The sequence below is a fragment of the Protopterus annectens genome, chromosome 8.part0, assembly GCF_019279795.1.
Source record: "Protopterus annectens isolate FY-2018-M chromosome 8.part0, PAN1.0, whole genome shotgun sequence".
In the NCBI taxonomy this organism is placed as follows: Eukaryota; Metazoa; Chordata; order Ceratodontiformes; family Protopteridae; genus Protopterus; species Protopterus annectens.
The window spans coordinates 902,037,187-902,061,813 of NC_056741.1; the positions used below are offsets into that span (position 1 = coordinate 902,037,187).

The window sequence follows — 24,627 nt, forward strand, 5'->3', positions numbered from 1 at the left end:
AGTCTACTCTGATCCCTTCCCAAGACCACGTTTTTCTTGGCTGCAGGATTCAGACAGAGAGGATGCTAAGATGCTTACCTTCAGAAAAGGTCTTGACCCTTACTTTCTATTTCCAGGACCTCTTCCTTGCTCAGCCTCTGACTGCCAGGGACTTTCTATGCCTCCTGGGGTTCATGGCCTAAATTATTCCCATTTTAGCCAAGTTTGCACATGAGAAAACTCCAGTGGTTTTTGAGGACAGTTTGGATGCAACACTCCCATCTTCTGGAGTATATCCCACTTTTGCCCTGCTTGAAAAGGGAGTTAGACTGCTGGATACTTCAGGTTGCAAGGAATCAGGTCTCCTTACAACCACCTCTCCCCACTCAGGGAAGTGCACACAGATGCTTCTGATTTAGGATGGGGTGGATCACTGGAATCCTGGAAGGTCAGAGATGTCTGGTCTTCAGTCCAAACAAAGGGGCATATCAACATAAAGGAAATGAGGGCCTTGATTTTTACCCTCCAAACCTTCAAATCTGTGCTTTCCCAGGAGTCCTAAAGTGGTTCACAGACAAGCACCATGGACCTCTGGTATGTCAACAAATGGGGGGATAGTCTTGCCTCCTGTGCAGACTGGCTTTACAGGCCTGGGAGCTAGTCTTGCAGAGTCAAGTCTCTCATCAGGCTGTGTACATTCCCTCAAGTCAGAATGTTGAGGCAAATACACTCAGTAGTTGTATAACTCAATCCCACGAATGCATGTTGCACAGGGATGTGTTTCTGGGCCTGGTCCGTCAGTGGGGTATATCCCAGATCTCTCTGCCTCCCTTGGCATGGAAGGTAGATGCTCTACCTTTCTCTTGGAAGGGAATGTTTCTGTATGCATTCCCCCCTTTCCATTTCTCCAAAAGGTCCTACTGAAAATGCAGCAGGAGGAACCAGAAATCTTGCATGTGACCCCTGATTGGCCAAGACAGCATTGGTTCCCTCTCTTTCTGCATTTAGCCAAGGGCAATCACCACAAGTTACCCTACAGAATGGACCTACTCACATAGGACAAGGGAGCTCTAGTACGGCCACATATGTCAACTCTAAACCTGACTCTGTGGGTGATACGGTTTTGTTTCCCTTCAGACACCTTTTTTCTGAGGGTGTAATTCAAGTTATGCAGGATGCCAGAAAACCCACAACTAGGAGAGCCTACGTTTCCAAATGGAAGAGATTTTCCATCTGGTGTCTCAAAAAGGATTTACAATCACTGTTGGTGGATATCCCAGTGGTCTTGTCCTAGCTGTGTAAATTGATGGATAAGGCTGTCTTACTCTTCATTTAAAGCCCATCTTTCTGCTATCTCTGCATGTCTGCCTGTGTCTCCTCCTTTAGCTTCTAGGTTGGAAGTTAAACTGTTCTTAAAAGGGGTCCTTCACATCAGACCACCAAGGAAACCAGATATTCTTCATGTTTCACTGCAATCATCACACTTGGGTTATCTGCCTGCAGGTAGCCCTCAGTCTGCCCGAATACCAGAGACTTGGTATTTCTGCATCAGTTGCTGTCACTCCAGGACTGACATCAGGGGTACAAAAACAGGCAGCCGATGCCATTACATCAGTCTTTCTTGCTGAGGAGCCCGAAGCAGAAGCAGATGTTCATCGTGTTACCCTGCTACAGTCATCATACTTGGGTTATCCTGTCGTCAGGCGGTCCCGCAGTCGGCCGGAATTCCAAAGTCTTGGTCCGGTGTCAGTTGCTGTCGCTTCTTCCCTGACGTCAGTGCGCCAGGGGTATATATAATGCATCCGACACCATTTTCTTCAGTCTTTCTTGCCGCGTGGTGCCCGAAGCAGAAGCAGTTCGCAAGTGCCGGTCGGCCGACTCCTGAGATTTTCGAACTCGAATTTCAGACCGAAGTCTTCAGTAAAGCTAAGTACCCCGTTGGGGAAACTTTTCTTGCCTCAGACAGATGTCAGAAAAAGTTAACAATTGTATTTCTTGTGGGAAGCAAATACCTCATAAGAATTTTCATTCTTATTGCATACCTTGCCTAGGCCCAGACCACGACGTCACTAGTTGTCGTTTTTATGCTAGGTTTAATAAGGGTACTATAAAAAGACGCTTTGATTTCGCACGACACTTCTTCGGTAGAAAATTTAACTACATTATGCCGTCGGAGCAACCGACTACCGGCGTGCACAAAAGACGCAAGGATAAGGACAGGCAGCCTAGACTCAAGCCAGACTCCGAGGCCTCGGCTGGTCCGGTCTCCGGTTCACCGATCTTCAGTGAGGCTCCGACGCAGCCCCTGACTATCGCAGATCTGGAACCCGAGACCGCTTCGGAACTTTTGGCGGAAAGTACCAGGCCGACAGCCATTTTCTTCAGCCCCTGCCAACGACAATGCTGAAAAAGATGTCGGTGCTGCAGAAACACCCTCCATAAATGTAGATGTTCGAGTGTACACCCTGCTGCAGACCAGGTTACCCTCCCTCCCCTGATCTAACTGGCTAAATCTCTACAGTACCTTCCTGATGTATTTGCTTATAGCTGGAGGGATTTTGTGTTTGTGCAAAATGTACTTAATTTGGTACTAATTACTGACCACCTTTTTGGGGGCAGCTGACATCTGGGGCAAGAAAAACTGAAGAAAATGGCATTGGATGCATTATATATACCCCTGGCGCACTGATGTCAGGGAAGAAGCGACAGCAACCGATGCCGGACCAAGACTTTGGAATTCCGGCCGACTGCGGGACCGTCTGACGACAGGATAACCCAAGTGTGATGACTGCAGCAGGGTGTACACTCGAACATCTACATTTATGGTAGGTACAAAACTTTACTTTCGCACGAGTACCGGTCAGCCACTACCTGAGTTTTCATTTCTGAATTGAATCATCCTGAAGTCTTCTAAAGCTAAGTTACCCCATTGGGGATCCTTTTTTCTTGCTCTAACCGATGTCAGAAAAAGTTAACAATTGTCTCTCCTGTGGAATGCAAATACCACACCGAGATTTCCATTCTTCCTGCATCACCTGTTTAGTCCCAGAGCACGACGTACCTCTCTGTCGGTTTTGTGCTTTGTTCAGTGCCTGAACTATTCATCGTTGGGCCCTTATTGTCACTAAATACTTTTGCTGTCTATCTCCATATTTCGAAATGGCTTCGGTAAGCCATCCAACTACCGATCTTCCGAAAAATACATAAGGATAAAGACAGAGACAGATCGGACAAGTCCAGAACTGCCGACGACGCTTCCGTTAAGCTAATCTCCAGTTCGCCAATACTCAGTAAAGTGCTTTCCCAGCCCCTGATGGCCACTTTGGATTCGCAGGCCGCTACCGAGACCCATTTGGAGACCGTTATACCACGAGATTCTTCTTTGACTATGGGACCTGCGGATGTCACTACCTTGGGTGGGTCTGGAGCTGCTGTGCAGGCACCGGCTTCCGAGGACGTTCTTCACACTACCAATATTCGACACAAACTGACAACTTCTTTCTTGTCTTCAGCTCTGTCTAAAACTACCGAGTTTCTAAGGCCAATAGTATGAGCTGAGCCTAAAAAAATGACCCAAACTCAAGCACCTGCTTCCTTGCCACAGCATCAAATGCTTAAAATGGCAGAAGACCTGATTATGCTGATTTGGGGAAGCCAGCCTTCTCCTGCTAAGAGAAAGAAACCTGTCCCCAGCAACTTTAACAGACCAAGAGTCCGACTCTGAGGTTTCTGAATATGAGGACATGCCTTTATCTGCTTATGAGGATGCATATGCAGAGGAATCCATTCCTCTCTGCTTCTCCTCCAGAGGATTTTTTTTTTGATGAAACCGTACATACTTTAAGAGAGCATTTCCATTGGGAATGCCAAGACTATCCTCAGTCCAAAAAGAGACTCGAGAATTTCTAGATTTGCCACAACATAGACATTTAGCAATACCTCCAGTTCTGAATGTTGTGGATGATGTTTTTATGGAATCCATTCTAACTCCTGATACTTTGTCCCCTGTTCCAAGGAAACACTCATCCTTTCCGGGCACCCCCTTATGGAAAGAATTCGCAATGACTTCTCTTTTCCAATCCTCACCTCTGCACAACTGCTTGTGCTCCTAGGAGGAAAACTTGCCCATCATGCAAAAAAACTGGACCTCCATCACCAAAGACCGATGGGTCCTCAACATTGTATCCCAGGGGGAAAAGTGTTACTTCCACTCACTGCCAACCCCAAAAGGGTTCCCAGACCTTCATCCAAACCAGTGGGCAGAGGCACAAAACCAAGTTCAATCCCTGCTCTCCGTAAGGGCAATTTATCCTGTTTCTGCAGAACAGATAGGTCAAGACTTCTATTCCAGACTTTTCCTTTTACCCAGAAAAGAGGGCGCTTGGCTCCCAGTCCTAGATCTTTCCATTCTAAAAACCTTCCTGGTGGTACCAAAATTCAAAATGCTCACCCTTCAGCTTCTTCCTGTGCTGTCCAAAGATGCCTGGTTAGCCACCCTAGACCTAAAAGAAGCCTATCTGCACATCCCTATCAAGGACTCGTGTAAGAAATGCCTATGTTTCAAGGCAGGATCTATGCATTATCAGTTCTGTGCACTTCCCTTTGGCTTATCCACTGCTTCCAGAGTATTCACAAAATGCCTCGTTCCAGCCATTGCCTATTGCAAACTGATAAAAAATTCAAATTTACCTGTACTTGGACGATTGCCTGATTCAGGCAGACAGACAGTAGCAACTGTTGCAGTACCTGACATTTGTAAAGAACCTTCTAACCTTCCTGGGGTACACTATCAACGAAAAGAAATCAAAACTAGTCCTCAGTCAAAAGATTGTATTCCTGGGAGCAAGCTTGGACACAGCAGCCCAGATGGCATTCCTTACTCCAGAAAAACAAGCCTGACAGGCTACTTCACTCAAATGGCCACCAGTACCCAGCTATCTGCAAGGAAAATCCAGTAGGCCCTAGGGTTCATGGCCTCTTGCATCCTACTAATTCCATATGCCAGACTGCATATGATGAAACTTCAATGGTAATTAAAAAGTCTTTGGTGCCAGCAATCTTAGGACCTGGAAACCGTCTTACCTTTCATAACTTGTCTAAGGACAGAGTTTCTTTAGTGGGCAGCAACATGCAACCACAACAAGGGACTTCCCTTTACTCAACTCACGCCGCCCAGACCCTAACCACAGATGCATCAGACTATGCCTGGGGGGCACACCTGGACGGCAAGTGCATTCAGGCCACTGGACCCCAAGTCAAATTCATCTGCACAGCAATCAAAAAGATGCTAGCTGTTCAGCACGCTCTGACAGCTTTCAGGTCCCTATTCTCACCAGGACCTCTGCTAATAAAAACAGACACCAGAGTTTTGTGATACATCAGCAAGTGTGGGGGGGGTAGAACCCACTCTTACCCACTCTGCAGGCTAGCCATGACCCTGTTGGAACACAATCTTGGACATGCATATTCATCTGCAAGCTCAATTCCTACCAGGCAAAAAAAACTCTCTGGCAGACTTGAGCAGAAATCTCCTAGACCCACACGAGTGGCAATTAGACCCCATCACTTTCAGCCTTCTAATCCAGAAATGGGGGACCCCAGAGGTGGACCTCTTTGCCTCCCCCTGCAATCACCAGCTCAGGAAATTCTGCACCAGGACATCTCACAGCAATGCCTGGAAAGTGAATGCCCTATCCTTCCAGTGGGAAAACCTGTCAATTTATTCATTCCCCCCTCTGCCTCTTCTCTCAAGAATATTACTCAAGATACGACAGGACAGACTAAGGACAATCCTGATTGCCCCGGAGTGGCCACGCTAGCACTGGTACCCACTACTGCCGCAGTCTGTTACCGGTGCCACCCTGGCACCTACCCCATATCCCAACCCTCCTCAGCAGGGGAGGGACAGATTTTGCATCCACAGCTGCAAACCATTAATCTTGCAGCCTGGCATATTCCTTAAATTCTCCCCCAGTGACCAGCCTAAGCAAGCAGGTGCTGGACGTCATTCTTTTGAAGCCAGAAGACCCAGTACAAGGAAATCCTATGCTGATAAGTGGAAAAGGTATTGTTCCTGTGCTCGATCTAAAGGAGAGGACACAGCACTGCCCTCCTTACCTCTAATCCTGGATTACTTAGCAGATCTAATCTACAGAGGCCTAGCCTTCTCCTCCATTAAGATCCATGCCTCTGCCATCTCTGCTCATTACAACACTGAGCCATCTCTCTTCTCTCACCCTCTCATCAAACAGTTCCTGAGAGGGGCAAACAATTTAAGGCCAACAAGGAGAGCACCCACCCCTGCTTGGGACCTTAACTTTGTACTGGAAAAGCTCACACTACACCACTTTGAGCCTGCAGCATCAGTAGAGTTAAAATTCCTCTCGTGGAAAACAGCCTTGGTTCTGGCCATCACTCTGCTAGAAGAGTGTCTGAGCTACAATCACTTATGGCTGTGGAACCCTTCATTATTTTCCATGCTGACAGGGTTTCAATCTGAACTTAACCCTTCCTTTATGCCTAAAGTGGTGTCCAGAGTGGCTCTCAACCAATTTATTCATTTGCCAACCTTCTTCCCTAATCCTCAAAATAGGGAAAGGATCCTGCACTCCTTAGATGTGCACAGACAGTTCAGATTCTACCTTGACAGGACTAAGCCCTTCAGGAAATCTGACCAGTTACTAGTCAGCTTTACACCAGGGGCAGAGGGCAAGGCCATTTTAAAACAATTTCCAAATGCATAGCACAGTGTATCAATTTCTACAAGCGCCACAGGAAACCAACCCCTCAGGGTGTCAGAACACTTTCCACTAGGGCAACATCTAGCTCTATAACATTCTAAAGGGGAGTCCCTACCAGGGACATTCTGGAAGCTGCTACCTGGAGTTCTGTACACACCTTCACCAAGCATTACCACCTGCCTATTTTTTCCAAATCCAGGGCGGGTTTTGCAGCTGCAGTCCTGCAGGGCATACTAGCCAGCCCCAACTCTTCTTGACTGCCTCCACCCATTCTTCAGCGTTTGGAATCAACCCAAGTGTGATGACTGCAAAGTGAAACACAAAGAATATAGTTCAGTTGTGTACACTTACCATAAATGTAGATGTTCGAGTGTATTCACTGTTGCAGTCCTGGTTTCCCTCCCTCCAGCCCCCTTGTCTCTCTCCTCTCTCTATTACTCCCCCCTTACAGGGGTATTGGTGTTTACTTTTTACTGATGGTATTTTCTCCACCATAGCTTAGCTCCCTATTTGGGGGGGGGCTTCTGAAATTTGGGGCAAGAAAAACTGATGTAGTGGCGCCGGCTGCCTGTTTTTATACCCCTCACACCTGACATCAGTCCTGAAGCGGCAGCAACCGATGGAGAAATTCTAAGTCTCCTTTATTCGGGCCGACTGAGGGCTACCTGCAGGCAGATAACCCAAGTGTGATGACTGCAACAGTGAATACACTCTAACATCTTCATTTATGGTAAGTGTACACAACTGTACTTTCCTCCTCCTTGAGATCTCGATTTTGTTTTGGAGAAACTTACCCTGGCCCCATTTGAGCCAGCAAGATGTTCTTCGTATTTCACTGTTGCAGTCATCACACTTGGGTTATCTGCCTGCATGTAGCCCTCAGTCGGCCCAAATACCAGATACTTAGTATTTTTGCGTCAGACGCTGTCGCTCCAGGGCTGACGTCTGGTCGTCAGGGGTATAAAAACAGGCAGCCGACACCATTACATCAGTTTTTCTTGCTGAGGATGAGCCCGAAGCAGAAGCAGTTTGCAAGTGCCGGTCGGCCGTTACCTGAATTTTCGTTTACGAATTGAATAATGCTGAAGTCTTCTAAAGTTAAGTACCCCGTTGGGGATCATTTTTTCTTCCTCTAACCGATGTCAGAAAACGTTAACAATTGTCTTGCCTGTGGAAAGCAAATAACATACAGAGATTTTCATTCTTACTGCGTCACTTGTTTAGGCCCAGACCACGACATACCTCTCTGTTCGTTTTGTGCCTTGTTCAACAACCGAACCATTCGTCATCGGGCTCTCCTTGTCGCTAAATTCTTTCTTTCTCGATCTCCGTATTCCAAAATGGCTTCGGTAAGCCATCTGACTACTGATATTCCGAAAAACCGTAAGGATAGACAAGAGACAGACCGCATAGGTCCAAAACTGCCGACGATGCTTCTGCTAAGCTAGTCGCCAATTCGCCGGTACTCACTAAGGTGCTTTCACAGCTCCTGATGCCCGCTTCACTGGATTCGCAGGCTTCTACCGAGACCCAATCGGTCCGGTATGCCGCGAGACTCTTCTTCGACTATGGAACCTGCGGATGTCTCTACCTTGGATGGGTCCAGAGCCGCTGTGCAGGCACAGGCTTCTGAGGGAGTTCTTCACTCAACCGATGTTCAACTCAAACCGACTTTTTCATCTAAACCAACTGAGTTTCTTAGGCCTAGAGTACGCGCTATGCCTAGAAAACTGACGACCAAAGGGCATGCACCTACTCGCGTGACACAATGACAGATGCTTAGAATGGAATGGCAGAAGACGTTATTACGCTGATTAGGGGAAGGCAGCCTTCCCCTGCTAAGAGGAAAAGAAATCAGTCCCTTGCATCTTCACAGACCAGGAGTCCGATGACTTTGAGTTATCTGGTTATGAAGACATGCCCTTTTCTGCCTATGAGGATTCAGATGCAGAGGAATCCATTCCCTCTGCCTCCCCTCCAAAGGACTTTTTCTTTTTGTGAAACCTTACATACTCTGAGAGCATTTCCACTGGGAATGCCAGGACTATCCTCAGTCCAAAAAGAGACTCGGAGAATTCCTCGATTTGCCACAGCACAGGCCTTTAGCAATACCTCCTGTCCTGGAAGTTGTTGATGTTTTTATGGAATCAAGTCTTACTCCTGATACTTTACCTCCTGCCCCTAGGAAACCAGACAGGTACTACAGAGTACCTGACACTCACAAATTTCTTTTCAAGAATCGTACTGCTGACCCAGAGATAATTTCCCAGGAGCCTAAAGGTATCAAGGCGACTACAGCCAAGAATCCCAGCCCTTTGGACAGGGATTCCAGAGCTTTGGACAGATGAGGTAAGAAGGTATATACCTCTGCATCTCTTGCTATTAGGTCATTGAATTGTCAGTTTCACATGCTGAAGTACCAGCAACTTATTATGGAACTTATTAAACAAAAAGTGGCTACCTTTATAGACTGTACAGAAAATAAAGAATTGCAGGAGCTTATGCACTCTGCAAGCCAAGTCAGCAAAGCATACTTTGTAGTGTGGTTTTGACACCGTAGAAGCATCTTGCCGGGCAGCAGTCACTGGTTCTGTACTGAGAAGCCATGCTTGGCTCAAGGAGTAGGCTTTGCTAGACCATGTCAAATCAAAGTTACTAGACTCTCCTTTGAACCAAGGGGCAATTTGTTTGGCACCAAAGCAGAAAAGGTTCTTAAAAAGATGGAAGAAAAAGCTAAGTCTATGCAGACTGTTAAAGAATTCTTACAAGTGTAACTCCTTCGATTCAGTAGGCATTGCCATTCCAAACACTGGTCCTTTCCAGCCCCCTCAAGGCCATCTCAAGCCAGACCCAGGGGAAATGAACCACCCAGACTACAGTCTCATGATATGCAGAGATCTAAGCAGGGAGTGGTAAGCCACCTCCTTACGGAAAAAACTCACAATAACACGTCTACTCCATTCCCCCATCCCTGCCCAATTGCTGGTGCCCCTAGCAGGAAAACTTTCCCTTCGTGCAAAAAACTGGATGCCCATCACACAAGATCGATGGGTCCTCACCATTGTATTCCAGGGGTACAAATTTACTTCCACTCACTGGCAACCCCAAGAGAGTTCCCATACCTTCCTCCAAACCAGTGGGCAGAGGCACAAAGCCAAGTTCTTTTCCTGCTGTCCATCAGAGCTATTCAGCCAGTTCCAGTAGAACCGATAGGTTAAGGATTCTATTCCAGACTCTTTCTGGTACCCAAAAAAGAGGGCTCTTGGTGCCCAATCGTGGATCTTTCAATTCTCAACACCTTCTTGGTGGTACCAAAATTCAGAATGCTTACCCTGTAACAGCTTCTACCTATGCTAGTCAAGGATGCCTGGTTAGTCACCGTAGACTTAAAAGAAGCCTGTCTGCACATCCCTATGAGAGTGTCATGCAGGAAGTATCTACGTTTCAGGGCCGGATCTATGCATTATCAGTTCTCTGCACTTCCCTTTGGCTTATCCACTACGCCCAGAGTATTCACACCAGCCATTGCTTACTGCAAGCAGAGAAATATCCAAATTTACCCGTTCTTGGATGACTGCCTGATTCAGACGGACAGTCAGGAATTGTTGTTGCAACACCTGACATTTGTGAAAAACCTTCACTCCCTTGGAGTATACCATCAACGAAAAGAAATCAAAACTGGTACCCAGTCAAAAGATTGTATTCCTGGGGGCAAGCTTGGACACAACATCCCGGATGCATTCCTCACCTCAGAAAAACAAGTCTGACAGCCTACTTCAAACAAATGGCCAGCAGAACCCAGATGTTCATCGTGCATACAGCTGCAGTCATAACTGATGGGTTTTCCTGCCGTCAGGCGGGTCCTCGGTCGGCCGAATTCCAAAGTCTAGGTCCGGCGTTGGTTGTTGTCGCTTCCTCCCTGACGTCAGTGCGATAGGGGTATAAAAGATCCAGCCGACGCCATTTTCTTCAGTCTTTCTTGCCGCGCGGTGCCCGAAGCAGAAGCAGTTCGCAAGTGCCGGTCGGCCAGCTCCTGAGATTACGAATATTTTTCAACCAAAGTCTTCTTGAAAGCTAAGTACCCGTTGAAACTTTTCTTGCCTCAGACCGATGTCAGACAAAGTTAATAATTGCATTTCTTGTGGGAAGCAAATACCGCATAAGGATTTTCATTCCCTCTGCATTCCTTGCCTAGGCCCAGACCACGACGTCTCGGCCTGTCGTTTTTGTGCTACATTCAACAGACGCACTATTAAGCGTCTGGCTGAGTTCGCCCAACACTATTTTGGCAAAAAATTTAATTACATTATGTCGTCGGATACTCCGACTCCAGTTTTGAGTAAAAGACGCAAAGATAAGGACCGACATATGAGGTCCGCGACTTCTACCGACACCACGCCAAAGCCGACTACAGGTGGTCCGGTTCTCAGTGAGGCGCCTACGCAGCCCCTGACTACCGACGACACTTCATTGGCGGTGTCTTCTGTGCCCAAGGTCGCAGGCTCTAAGGCCCACACCCTGACTACAGATACCGAAGCCACTATTGGCGGTGAAACTCAGAGTTTAGATAGACCTGCCACCTCTCAAGGTGTCTACAGGCCTTCCTCTTCTTTTTCCATCAAGGCTTTCACTAAGTCTAAATCAGCCATGCATACTAAAAGACGAGCTCCACAGGGTCCTTCTCAAGGCCCCATGCCTAAAAGCAGATGCTCAAAATGGCTGAGGATTTGATTACTCTTATTAGGGGTTCTCAACCTCCCCCGGACAAAAGACCCAGAGTGGAGGAAGAATCCCCCTCCTCGGACCAGGCCTTCATTATTTCAGAACATTCTGAAGACCAGGAACATTCTTACTCCCCTTTGAAGATTCTGATGCATAGGAGTCCATTCCCTCTGTCTCCCCCCCTGAGGATTACTCTTTTGGGGAAACCTTACATACCTTGAGGGAACACTTCCACTGGGAAGGCCAAGAGTACTCAGACTCCAAGAAAAGGCTTAGGGATTTCCTCTTGCTCCCTCAGCACAGGCCTCTGGCTATACCTCCTGTCTTAGACATTCTAGATGATGTGTATTCGGAGGCCTGCCTTAACCCAGATTCTTTACCTCCAGCTCCAGTCAAGCCTGACTGGTATTACCGGGTTCCTGACTCACACCAATTCCTATACAAAAGCCATGCGGCTGACCCAGAAACCATATCACAGGGTCCCAAGGGAATTAAGGCCTCCACTGCTAAAAATCCATTACCTTCAGAGAGAGATTCCAGAGCTTTAGAGAGGTGGGGGAAAAAGGTTTACACCTCGGCCACCTTAACCATGAGAGCATTAAACTGTCAGTTCCATATGTTAAAGTACCAACAATTTCTGTTATCACAGTTGAGAAACAAAATATCACATCCTGAACAACCAGACTTGAAGGAGTTGCAGGATTTGATACATAGTGCAGAACAAGTGGGTAAACATACCTTGCAATGTGGTTTTGATGCTTTAGAGGCCTCATGTAGAGCTGCTGTTACAGGATCAGTCATATGTAGACATGCCTGGCTCAAAGAGCAAACCTTACCAGATCATGTCAAAGCTAAATTACTAGATGCCCCTCTGCAAAAAGATGTATTGTTTGGTGTTAAAGCTGAGGAGGTATTAAAGAAAATGGAGGAAAAGGCAAAATCAATGCAAACAGTAAAAGATTTCCTACAGGTACAACCTTCACGTTTCAGTATAAATTGGCCTTCCAAAAATTGGTCCTTTCCAGCCACGGACAGACCCCAAAGAGGTAGATACAGGCGCCCGAGGGGCAAAGGGCAATCTCAAGGATCATTTAGAGGCAGACAATGGCAAGCACCCACACAAAGAGGTGGTGAGGATAGTTCACAGCCATTCAGAAAGCAGAACCAATGACTTTCCCCTTTGCATGCCAAGCAAGGCTCAAATGGCATTATTTTCGAAAAATTGGCATATTGTTGCAAAAGACAAATGGATCCTGGACATTATAGACAGAGGCTACAGATTTCACTTTCACACCCTTCCAAAAATGAGAGGCATGCCAAACCTGCCACACAATCAAAGGGCAGAGGCACAAAAACAAATTTCAGATCTCATGGACATGAAAGCTATTCAAGAGGTACCTGTACAAGAACAGGGTAAAGGTTTTTATTCCAGACTATTCCTGGTACCAAGGAAGGGAAAAGATTGGAGACCTATTTTGAACCTATCCATCCTAAACACATTGGTACTCGTGCCAAAATTCAAGATGCTCACATTACGGCAGCTTCTTCCCATGCTGGACAAGGAGTCTTGGCTGGTAACATTGGACCTCAAGGAGGCATACCTGCATGTCCCAATCAGACAAGATTGCAGAAGATACCTCAGATTTCTTGCAGGTTCAACCCATTATCAATTCTCTGCATTGCCCTTTGGCTTATCTACTGCACCCAGAGTGTTCATGAAATGCCTGGCATCAGTAATCGCCTACTGCAGACTTCAAGGGATACAAATATACCCATATCTGGACGACTGCCTGATCCAAGCGGACAGCAAGCACATACTTATGAAACATCTGGCGTTTGTAATAATGTTGTTGAACTCTCTGGGATACACAGTCAACAAAAAGAAATCAAGGCTAATACCCTCTCAAACAATAATTTTCCTGGGTGCCAGCTTGGATACAAACAACCAGATGGCCTACCTCACGCCAGAGAAACAAGGGCAACTAACTCAATACTTCAGAAAACTGGCAACTTTCACCAGGCTGACTGCAAGGAAAATCCTGCAGGCTCTGGGAGTCATGGCATGTGCAAAGCTGCATATGAGGAAACTTCAATGGTACCTAAAAAACCTATGGTCTCAACACAGCCACAGTTTGGAAACAATAATACCACTAATTCCATGTCTTCAAAAGGAATTTCTGTGGTGGGCTCAAGCATGCCAAGGAAACGTAGGTCTCCCATTCTGCAAGCCTCAAGCAAATCAAATCATCACAACAGACACCTCGGACTACGCCTTGGGGTCGCACATGATAGATCGGTGCATTCAGGGCAAATGGTCCCAAAAAGAAAAGCACCTACACATCAGTCAGAAGGAAATGCTGGCAGTAATAAATGCTATTATAGCTTTCAAAGACCTACTACATCCAGGCCAGCTATTGATAAGGACGGACAACACCACAGTAATGTGGTACATAAACAGGGAGGTACCCATTCATACCCCCTATGCAGACAAGCCATGTCTCTTTGGAACATGGCTCTGGAATTACAAATCGAGCTTCAAGCACAGTACCTGCCAGACAAGGAAAACATACTGGCAGACAACCTAAGCAGAAATGTGACAGATCCACACGAATGGAAGTTGCATCCTCAAGTTTTCACAAAGATAACTCAAGCATGGGGAAGGCCAGACATAGATCTCTCTGCTTCCCACAGAAATCACCAATTGGCAAAATTCTGCTCAAGGACCTTTCATCCACAGGCCTGGAAAGTGGACGCACTCTCCTTCAGTTGGGCAGCAATGTCAGTTTATGCCTTTCCACCTCTCCCTCTGCTGCCCAAAGTTCTATTAAAAACCAGAGCAGACAGACCAAAGATGATTCTCATTGCTCCAGACTGGCCAAGACAACACTGGTACCCACTCCTGAAAAGCCTGATGCATTCCCCACCATGGATCCTGCCTCTAATGCCTCTTCTACTGACTCAGCACAACTTCAAAACTCTTCACAGTCAGCTGAAAACACTCAATCTAGCCGCATGGAAGATTCCTTAAATTCACAACAGGCCCTACTCCCCAAGGAGGTGCAGGATGTCATTTTGGAGGCCAGAAGACCTTCTACACGAAAAGCCTACTCTGCAAAATGGAAACGGTTTTGTGCCTGGAATGAACCTGGAATAGTGAATTTACCCCAAATATTACAGTACCTAGCTGAGATGCTAAGCAGTGGACTTTCATTCTCCTCCATCAAAATCCATGCCTCAGCCATTTCTGCAGAATACAACACCGATCCTCCTTTATTCTCTCACCCCCTCTTAAGGCAGTTCCTCAGAGGGGCTAAGAATATAAAACCCCCAAGGAAACAACCAGTACCTGCTTGGGACCTCATTTTCATATTAGAAAAACTGACCTTGCCTCCTTTTGAGCCAGCTGCTTCAAAAGAACTGCAATACTTGTCTTGGAAAACAGCCTTCTTCCTGGCAATCACTTCAGCTCGCAGGGTTTCGGAACTACAAGCCCTCATGGCTGTGCAGCCTTTCATCATTTTCCATCAGGACAGAGTTACCTTACGAACCAATCCGTCCTTTATGCCAAAGGTAGTATCCAGGGTAGCCTTGAATCAGGCTATCCACTTACCTATCTTTTACCCTAATCCTTAAAACAAAGGGGAAAGACTACTACATTCCTTGGACATTTACAGACAGCTGCGTTATTATTTGGACAGAACAAAGCCTTTCAGAAAATCAGAGCAACTCTTTGTGTCCTATGCTGCAGGAGCTCAAGGGAAGCCTATTTCCAAGCAGACAATCTCAAAGTGGATAGCCCACTGCATACGCTTTTGTTACTCTTTTCATGGTAAATCTGTACCTGCAGGCATCAGATCTCACTCCACAAGGGCCACAGCTACCTCTGCAGCTTTCCTCAGGGGGGTTCCTACCAAAGATATTTTGGAAGCAGCCACTTGGAGTTCTGTACATAACTTCTCCAAGCACTGTCACCTACCATTATACTCCAAATCTAGAGCAGGCTTTGCCACTGCAGTCTTGCAGGGCATCCTGGCTCCTCCTAGTTCCACCTAGTGCCTACCACCCCTTTTTTAACTTTGGGATTCTACTCCTCTGTTATGACTGCAGCTGTATGCACGATGAACATAGTACAGTTTTGTACCTACCATAAATGTTGATGTTCGAGTGCTAATACAGCTGCAGTCCACTTTTCCCTCCCTCCTTCCCCTCTTGGGACAGGCCTAACGGCTAACACCTCCTCATACAACCTGATTAGGGTATTCTTTTATGGTGTATTTGCTTGCAACTACTGTTTTCTGATTATATTGCATTGCATTATTACATAATTTTATGTATTGCCTTCCTTCTGGGGGCACCTGACATTTGGGGCAAGAAAAACTGAAGAAAACGGCATCGGCTGGATCTTTTATACCCCTGTCGCACTGACGTCAGGGAGGAAGCGACGACAACCGACGCCAGACCTAGACTTTGGAATTCAGCCGACCGAGGACCCGCCTGACGGCAGGAAAACCCATCTGTTATGACTGCAGCTGTATTAGCACTCGAACATCTACATTTATGGTAGGTACAAAACTGTACTTTATCTGCAAGAACAATACTGCAGGCCCTAGGGTTCATGGCCTCATGTATACCGCTAATTAAATATGCAAGACTGCATATGAGGAAACTTCAGTGGTGCTTAAAAAGTCTTAGGTGACAGTATTCTCAGGACCTGGAAACAGTCATTCCTATCTTACCCTGTGTAAGGACAGAGTTCCTTTGATGGGCAGAATCATGCAACCACAACAAGGAACTGCCCTTTACTCAACCCCACGCCGCCCAGACCCTAACCACAGACACATCAGACTATGCCTGGGGAGCACACACAGACGGCAACTGCATTCAGGGCCACTGGAGCCCAAGTCAAATTAATCTGCACATCAACCAAAAAGAGATGCTAGTTGAGCAGAATGCCCTGACAGCTTTCAGATCTCTACTCTTTCCAGGACAACAACTAATAAAAACAGACGACACCACAGTTATGTGGTACATCCAGAAGCAGGGGGGAACCCACTCTTACCCACTCTGCCTGTTAGCCATGGCCCTGTGAAACACGGCCTTGGACATGCAAGTAAATCTGCAAGCTCAATTCCTGCCAGGCAAACAAAACTCACTGGCAGACTTGAGCAGAAATCTGCTAGACCCACACGAGTGGCAATTGCAGCGAAGAACCTTCAACATTCTTATTCAGAAATGGGGGACCCCAGAGGTGGATTTCTTTGCCTACCCCTACAACCACCAGCTCAGCAAATTGTGCACCAGGAACCCTCACAGCAGGGCCTGGAAAGTGGATGCCCTTTCTTTTAAGTGGGTAAATCTCTGTCTATGCCTTTCCCCCTTTGCCCCATCTCTCAAGAGTATTACTCAAGATAAGACATGACAGACCGAGGACAATTCTGATTGCCCCAGACTGGCCAAACCAGCACTGGTACTCACTCCTGCGCAGCCTGTCGCCGGTGCCACCCTTGCACCTACAGTAGAACCCAACCCTGCTCTCTCAGCAGGAGGGACAGATTTTGCATCCACAACTATAAACTCTAAATCTTGCAGCCTGGCTTATTCCTTGAATTCTCCCCCAGCAACCCTAAGCAAACAGATGCTGGTCATCATTTTTGAAGCCAGAAGACCCAGTACAAGAAAATTCTATGCTGATAAGTGATAAATGTACTGCTCCTGGTTTCAATCTAAAGGAGAGGACATAATATGCCCTCCCTGCCTCTAATCCTGGATTTACCTAGCAGATCTACTCCACAGAAGCCTGTCCTTCTCCATTAAGATACATGCCTCGGCCATTTTGGCTCATTACAACACGGAGCCACCTCTCTTCTTGCACCCTTTTATCAAACGGTTCCTGAGAGGGGGCAGACAACTTAAGGCCACCTAGGAGTGCACCCATCCCTGCTTGGGAACTTAACTTTGTACTGGAAAAGCTCAGGCTTCCCCCTTTGAACCTGCAGTGTCAGCAGAGGTGAAATTCCCTTAGAAAACAGTCTTGCTTCTGGCCATCACTTCAGCTAGAAGAGTGTCCGAGCTACAAGCACTTATGGCTGTGGAACCCTTCATTATTTTCCATGCTGGCAGGGTTTCCCTCAGGACTAGCCCTTCCTTTATGCCTAAAGTTGTGTCCAGTGTGGCTATAAACCAATCCATCCATTTGACAGCTTTCTTCCCTAATCCTCAGAATAAAGGGGAAAGGATCCTGCACTCCTTGGACGTGCACAGACGGCTCAGATTCTACCTTGATAGGACTAAGCCCTTCAGAAAATCTGACCAGTTACTAGACGGCTTTGCAACAGGGCAGAGGGCAAGGCCATTTCAAAACATACAGTTTCCAAATGGATAGTATACTGCATCCATTTCTGCTACAACCACCATTTGAAACCAACCCCTCAGGAGGTCAGAACACATTCCACTAGGGCAACTTCTACCTCTACAGCATTTCTCAGGGGAGTCCCTACCAGGGACATCCTGGAAGCTGCTACCTGGAGTTCTGTACACACCTTCACCAAGCATTACCACCTGCCTATCTTTTCCAAATCCAGGGCAAGTTTTGCAACAGCAGTCCTGCAAGGCATACTGGCCAGACCTAACTCTTCTTGACTGCCTCCACCCTTCTTCAGCTTTGAGAATCCACCCAAGTGTGACGACTGCAACAGTGAAACGTGAAGAACATGTACAGATGTTCATCGTGTTACACTGCTGCAGTCATCACACTTGGGGTTATCTGCCGTCAGGCAGTGCCGCAGTCGGCCCGAGTTCCAAAGTCTTGGTCCGGCGTCGGATGCTGTCGCTTCTTCCCTGACATCAGTGCGACAGGGGTATAAAAGAGGCAGCCAACGCCATTTTCTTCAGTCTTTCTTGCCGCGCGGTGCCTGAAGCAGAAGCAGTTCAAGTGCCGGTCAGCTGATTCCTGAGATTTTCAAATCGAATTTCAGACCGAAGTCTTCAATAAAGCTAAGTACCGCGTTGGGGAACCTTTTCTTGCCTCAGTCCGATGTCAGAAAAAGTTAATAATTGCATTTCTTGTGGGAAGCAAATACCTCATAAGGATTTTCATTCTTATTGTATCCCTTGCCTAGGCCCAGACCACGAAGTCACAGGTTGTCAGTTTTGTGCTAGGTTTAACAAACGAACTATTAAACGTTGGTTTGATTTCACCAGACATTATTTTGGTAGAAAATTTAATTATACCATGCCGTCGGAGCAACCGACGACCGGGATGCATAAAAAATGCAAAGATAAGAACAGGCAGCCGAGACCCAATCCAGACACCGAGGCCTCTGCTAGGCCAGTCGCCGGTTCTCCGGTTTTCAGTGAGGCACCTACGCAGCCCCTGACAACCGCTGATTTAGAACCCCTGCCTGCATCCGACTCACAAGCGGAGATTGCAGGACCTCCAGAGCCTTTATCTTTAGGCCCTTCTGACTCCATGGCTGATGGGGATTCCAGTGCAGTTGAAAGGCCGTCAGTTGCTGAAGGTGTCTTCAGACAGACTACACTTAATATTAAATCCTTTTCAAAACTGAAAACTCCATTAAAAGTAAAGAAGCCTGTACAGCAGTCTCCAGTGCAAGGCCCCATGCCTAAGAAACAGATGTTTAAGATGGCCGAAGACTTCATTACCCTAATCAGGGGTTCCCATCCCCCACCTGACATAAGGCCTAGACAGGAGGAGGACTACGCTTCCTCTGACCAGGTTTCCATTACCTCAGATTCTTCTGAGGAACAGGAGTACTCTTTTCCCCCTTATGAAGCCTTTGATGCTGAAGAGACTATTCCTTCAGCATCTCCCCCAGAAGACTTCTCTTTTGGGAAAACTTTACATACCATGAGGGAACATTTCCACTGGGAAGGCCAGGATTACTCTTGATTGTAAGAAAAGGCTCCGAGAGTTCCTCTTACTACCCCAGCACAGACCCCTTGCTATTCCACCTGTGCTAGACATTGAGGATGATGTTTATTCAGAATTTTTAGCCTTAACCCAGATTCATTACCTCCTATATCAGCCAAACCAGACAGATACTACAGAGTCCCCCTGACTCACATAAATTCCTATATAAAAGCCCTGTTGCTGACCCAGAAACCATTTCCCAGGGTCCCAAAGGTGTTAAGGCCTCTATTGCTAAAAATCCTGTACCGTCTGAAAGGGATTCTAGAGCACTAGACAGATGGGGAAAGAAAGTATATACCTCAGCTACTCTAGCTATGAGGGCCTTAAATTGCCATTTTCACATGCTGAAATATCAACAATATTTGATGTCTCAAAACAAAAAATGAGCACACATACAGAGCAGCCTGATTACAAGGAAATGCAAGATTTGTTGCATGCAGCAGAACAAGTGGGAAAACATACTTTGCAGTGTGGATTTGATTCATTGGAAGCTTCTTGCAGAGCAGCTGTAACGGTCTGTCATTCGTAGGCATGCTTGGTTAAAAGAACAAACTTTACCTGATCATGTTAAAGCAAAGTTATTGGATGCACCCTTACAGCAGGATGTTTTATTTGGTGTGAAAGCAGAAGAGGTTTTAAAGAAAATGGAGGATAAGGCAAAATCTATGCAGACGGTCAAGGATTTTTTACAGGTCCAACCCCCTCGTTTCAGTAGAAATTGGCCAACCAAAAACTGGTCCTTTCCAACTTCTGACAGACCTCAGAGGGGCAAATACAGACGCCCAAGGGGCAGAGATCAGCCAGAAGGCTCTTACAAGCCACGACAATGGGGTGCCACAACCCAGAAAGGAGGAGAAGGCCGGTCTCAAACTATCAGAAGACAATCATAATGACTTACTCCTCAGACTGCCAAGCAAATCACTCTTGGCAGCTCCCTTGGGAAGAAAACTTGCACTTTTTGCAGACAATTGGCACATCATCACAAAAGACAAATGGGTCCTAAATATTGTAACTGAAGGATACAGGTTCTACTTTCACACTTTACCAAGGATAAAAGGAATGCCAAACCTGCCATCAAATCAACGGGCAGAGGCTCGGACAAATTACAGCACTCCTGGACATGAGAGCCATTCAACAGGTTCCTACACAGGAGCAAGGACAAGGATTTTACTCAAGACTCTTTCTGGTTCCCCGAAAGGACAAAGCCTGGAGACCCATTCTCGACCTTTCAATTCTAAGCACATAACTGGAAGTACCCAAATTCAAGATGCTCACACTACAGCAACTTCTTCCCATGCTGGGCAGGAAGGCTTGGCTAGTAACGTTGGACCTCAAGGAGGCATACCTGCATGTCCCTATCGGACAAAATTGCAGAAGATACTTACAATTTATAGCAGGTACAACTTATTACCAATTCTCTGCACTGCCCTTTGGCTTAACTACTGCGCCCAGGGTCTTCACAAAATGCCTGGCACCAGTAATTGCATACTGCAGACAAGGAGGAATCCAAATATATCTATACCTGGATGACTGCCTTATTCAGGCAGACAGCAAGGACATTCTTTTAAAACATCTGGCGTTTGTAAAAAAGCTACTAAGTTGCCTAGGGTACACAGTAAACGAAAAGTCAAAACTAGTGCCCCCTCACAAGACATAATATTCCTGGGTGCCAGCTTAAATACAACGGCCCAGATGGCTTATCTCACGCCAGACAAGCAAGGACAACTGACTCAGTACTTCAAAATGATGGCAACAAAGACCCAACTCCCTGCAAGAAAAATTCTGCAGGCCTTGGGATTCATGGCATCTTGCATACTACTAATACCATATGCCAAACTGCATATGAAGAAATTACAATGGTACCTGAAAAGCGTATGGACTCAACACAGCCACAGCTTGGAAACAATAATACCACTAATTCCCTGCCTTCAACAGGAGTTTCTATGGTGGGCTCAGGCATGTCACCTCAACAAGGGTCAGCCTTTCACCTTATCCACAGCCAGGCAAACAGTGACAACAGATGCATCGGATTGCGCCTGGGGAGCACACATGGCAGGACAGTGTATTCAGGGCAAATGGTCTGCAGATCAAATGCATCTCCACATCAATCAAAAAGAGATGCTAGTTGTACAAAATGCCCTAACAGCTTTCAAGGACCTTCTACATCCAGGACAACCTCTAATAAAGACGGACAACACCACAGTGATGTGGTACATAAACAAACAAGGGGGCACACATTTCTACCCCCTATGCAGGCAAGCAATGACCTTGTGGGACACAGCACTGACCTACCAAGTTCAACTAGAAGCACAAATCCTGCCCGGAAAAAAAATACATTGGCAGACAAACTAAGCAGAAATATCATGGATCCTCACGAGTGGAAACTAGACCCACAAGTATTCACAATGATAACTCAAAAATGGGGGAGCCCAGACATAGATCTGTTTGCCTCCCCCCAAAACTACCAACTGCGAAAGTTTTGCACAAGGACATACCACACACTAGCTTGGAAAGTGGACGCCTTCTCATTCAGTTGGAAAACACTAACAGTGTATGCCTTTCCTCCACTGCCTCTTCTGGCAAAGGTGCTGCTAAAAGCCAGATTAGAGAGGCCACAAATGATACTCATTGCTCCAGACTGGCCACTCCAAAACTGGTATCCAATATTAAGGAACATGGCTCAAGGGCCCACCATGGATTTTACCCCAAATTGCTCACCTGCTGACTCAGCAAAACAGTCATATTCTACACAGCCAGCTCAAGACTTTAAATCTGGCTGCATGGAAGATTATCCAAACAACCAGTTAGCACTTCTCTCTACAGCTGTTATGGATGTCATTCTGGAGGCCAGGAGACCCAGCATCAGGAAAACCTATGGAAAAGATTCTGCGCCTGGAACCAGGCTAAAGGCCAAAATCCTCTTGTCCCAAATATTACTTAGATTCTGCAATATTTAACTGAGATGTTGCACAAAGGCCTTTCCTTTTCATCTGTAAAGATCCACGCTTCAGCTATTTCAGCTCATTACAACATGGATCTTCCTATTTTTTCACATCCATTATTAAGACAGTACCTCAGAGGGGCTAAGAACATAAGACCGCCCCGAAGAGAACCAACACCAACTTGGGATCTCAATTTTGTTTTGGAAAAACTTACACTACTGCCCTTCGAGCCAGCTTTTTCAGCTGATTTACAGTGTTCATGGAAAACTGCCCTGCTGCTAGCAATAACTTCAGCACGAAGAGTCTCAGAGCTACAGGCCCTAATGGCAGTGGAGCCTTTCATCATTTTTCATCAAGACAGAGTTTCTTTACGAACTAATCCTTTTTTTATGCCAAAGGTAGTATCCAGTGTGGCTCTAAACCAAACCATTCATTTACCCACCTTTTATCCAAACCCCCAGAATAAAGGGGAAAGGCTCCTATACTCTTTGGACATTCGCATGTAATTACGTTTCTACTTGGATAAAACAAAGGTTTTCAGAAAATCTGATCGGCTCTTTGTATCCTATGCTGCAGGATCTCAAGGAAAGCCTATATCAAAACAGACCATTTCAAAATGGATAGGACATCGTATCCCTTTCTGCTACACACACCATGGGAAACCTGTACCTGGTAACATTAGGCCTCATTCCACCAGGGCTACAGCAACATCAGCAGCCTTCCTCAGAGGGGTACCAACCAAGGATATTTTGGAAGCTGCAACTTGGGAGTTGAGTGCGCACCTTCACCAAGCACTACCACTTACCTCTATACTCAAAAAAACAGAGCTGGCTTTGCCACTGCAGTTTTGCAGGGCCTACTGCCTTCTCCAAACCCTGTTTAGTACCAGCTGCCCAGCCTTAGCTTTGGGATTCAACCCAAGTGTGATGACTGCAGCAGTGTAACACGATGAACATAGTACAGTTTTGTACCTACCATAAATGTAGATGTTAGAGTGTTCACACTGCTGCAGTCCAGGTTACCCTCCCTCCTTCCCCTCTTCTTACCTGGGTTTTATGTATAGCTCCCTGTTTATACCATCTCTAAGATGTATTTCTATGTGGTGTATTTGCTTACAGCTGTAGCTATTGTTTTCTACTTATGTAATTTACTTAGGATTATGTATTGCCTTCCTATTTGGGGACACCTGACATCTGGGGCAAGAAAAACTGAAGAAAATGGCGTCGGCTGCCTCTTTTATACCCCTATCGCACTGACGTCAGGGAAGAAGCAACAGCATCCGACACTGGACCAAGACTTTGGAACTTGGGCCGACTGCGAGACCGCCTGACGGCAGATAACCCCAAGTGTGATGACTGCAGCAGTGTGAACACTCTAACATCTACATTTATGGTAGGTACAAAACTGTTCTTTGTGTACACTTGCCATAAATGTAGATGTTCGAGTGTATTCACTGTTGCAGTCCTGGTTTCCCTCCCTCCAACCCCCTGGTTACGCTCTCTCTCTCCTCTCTATGGTTATTACTCGCCCATTTCAGGGGTATTGGTATTGGTATTTACTTTTTACTGGTGGTGTTTTCCCCACCATAACATAGCTCCCTATCTGGGTGACTCCTGACATTTGGGGCAAGAAAAACTGATGTAATGGTGTCGGCTGCCTGTTTTTATACCCCTGATGACCTGACGTCAGTCCTGGCGTGACGGCATCCAGCGCAGAAATACTAAGTCTCTGGTATTCGTGCTGACAGAGGGCTGTCATCACATTTGGGTTATCCCTGCCAGGGTAACCCGCGGCCGGTCCGAGTACCAGAGACATAGTATTTCTGCGTCTGTTGCTATCGTTATGAGGACTGATGTCCGGTTGTCAGTAGTGTAAAGTCAGACAGCCAACCCCATTATATCAGTCTTTCTTGCCATGGATCCCAAAGCAGAAGCAGTTTGCACGAGTGCCATTCGGTCGCTACCTGAGTTTTTGCCGCCAAATTGAAGTTGAAGTCTTACCCCGTTGGGGATCCTTTTTTCTTGCACTAACCGATGCCAGAAAAAGTTGATAATTGTCTCGCCTGAGGAAAGCAATTACCACATCAGAGACTTCCACTCTTACTGCATAACTTGTCTAGGCCCAGACTACGACATCCCTCGTTGTTGCTTCTGTGCTTTGTTCAACGGCAGAACTATCCATTGTCTTATTGTAGCCAGATATTTTCATTTACAGTCTTCGAATTCCAATATGGCTTCGGTAAGCCATCTGACAGCAGATCTTCCGAAAAAGCGTAAAGATAAAGACATAGACAAGACCGCATAGGTCCAAACAT

The 24,627-nt window shown here is 46.4% G+C and overlaps 1 protein-coding gene across 1 annotated transcript in view; it reads left to right on the forward strand.

The window, feature by feature from the left end:
• The window catches only part of KMT2B (lysine methyltransferase 2B), a gene marked incomplete in the record, with an annotated part of 4,527,268 nt that overhangs the window by 2,590,558 nt on the left and 1,912,083 nt on the right, over positions 1 to 24,627 (forward strand).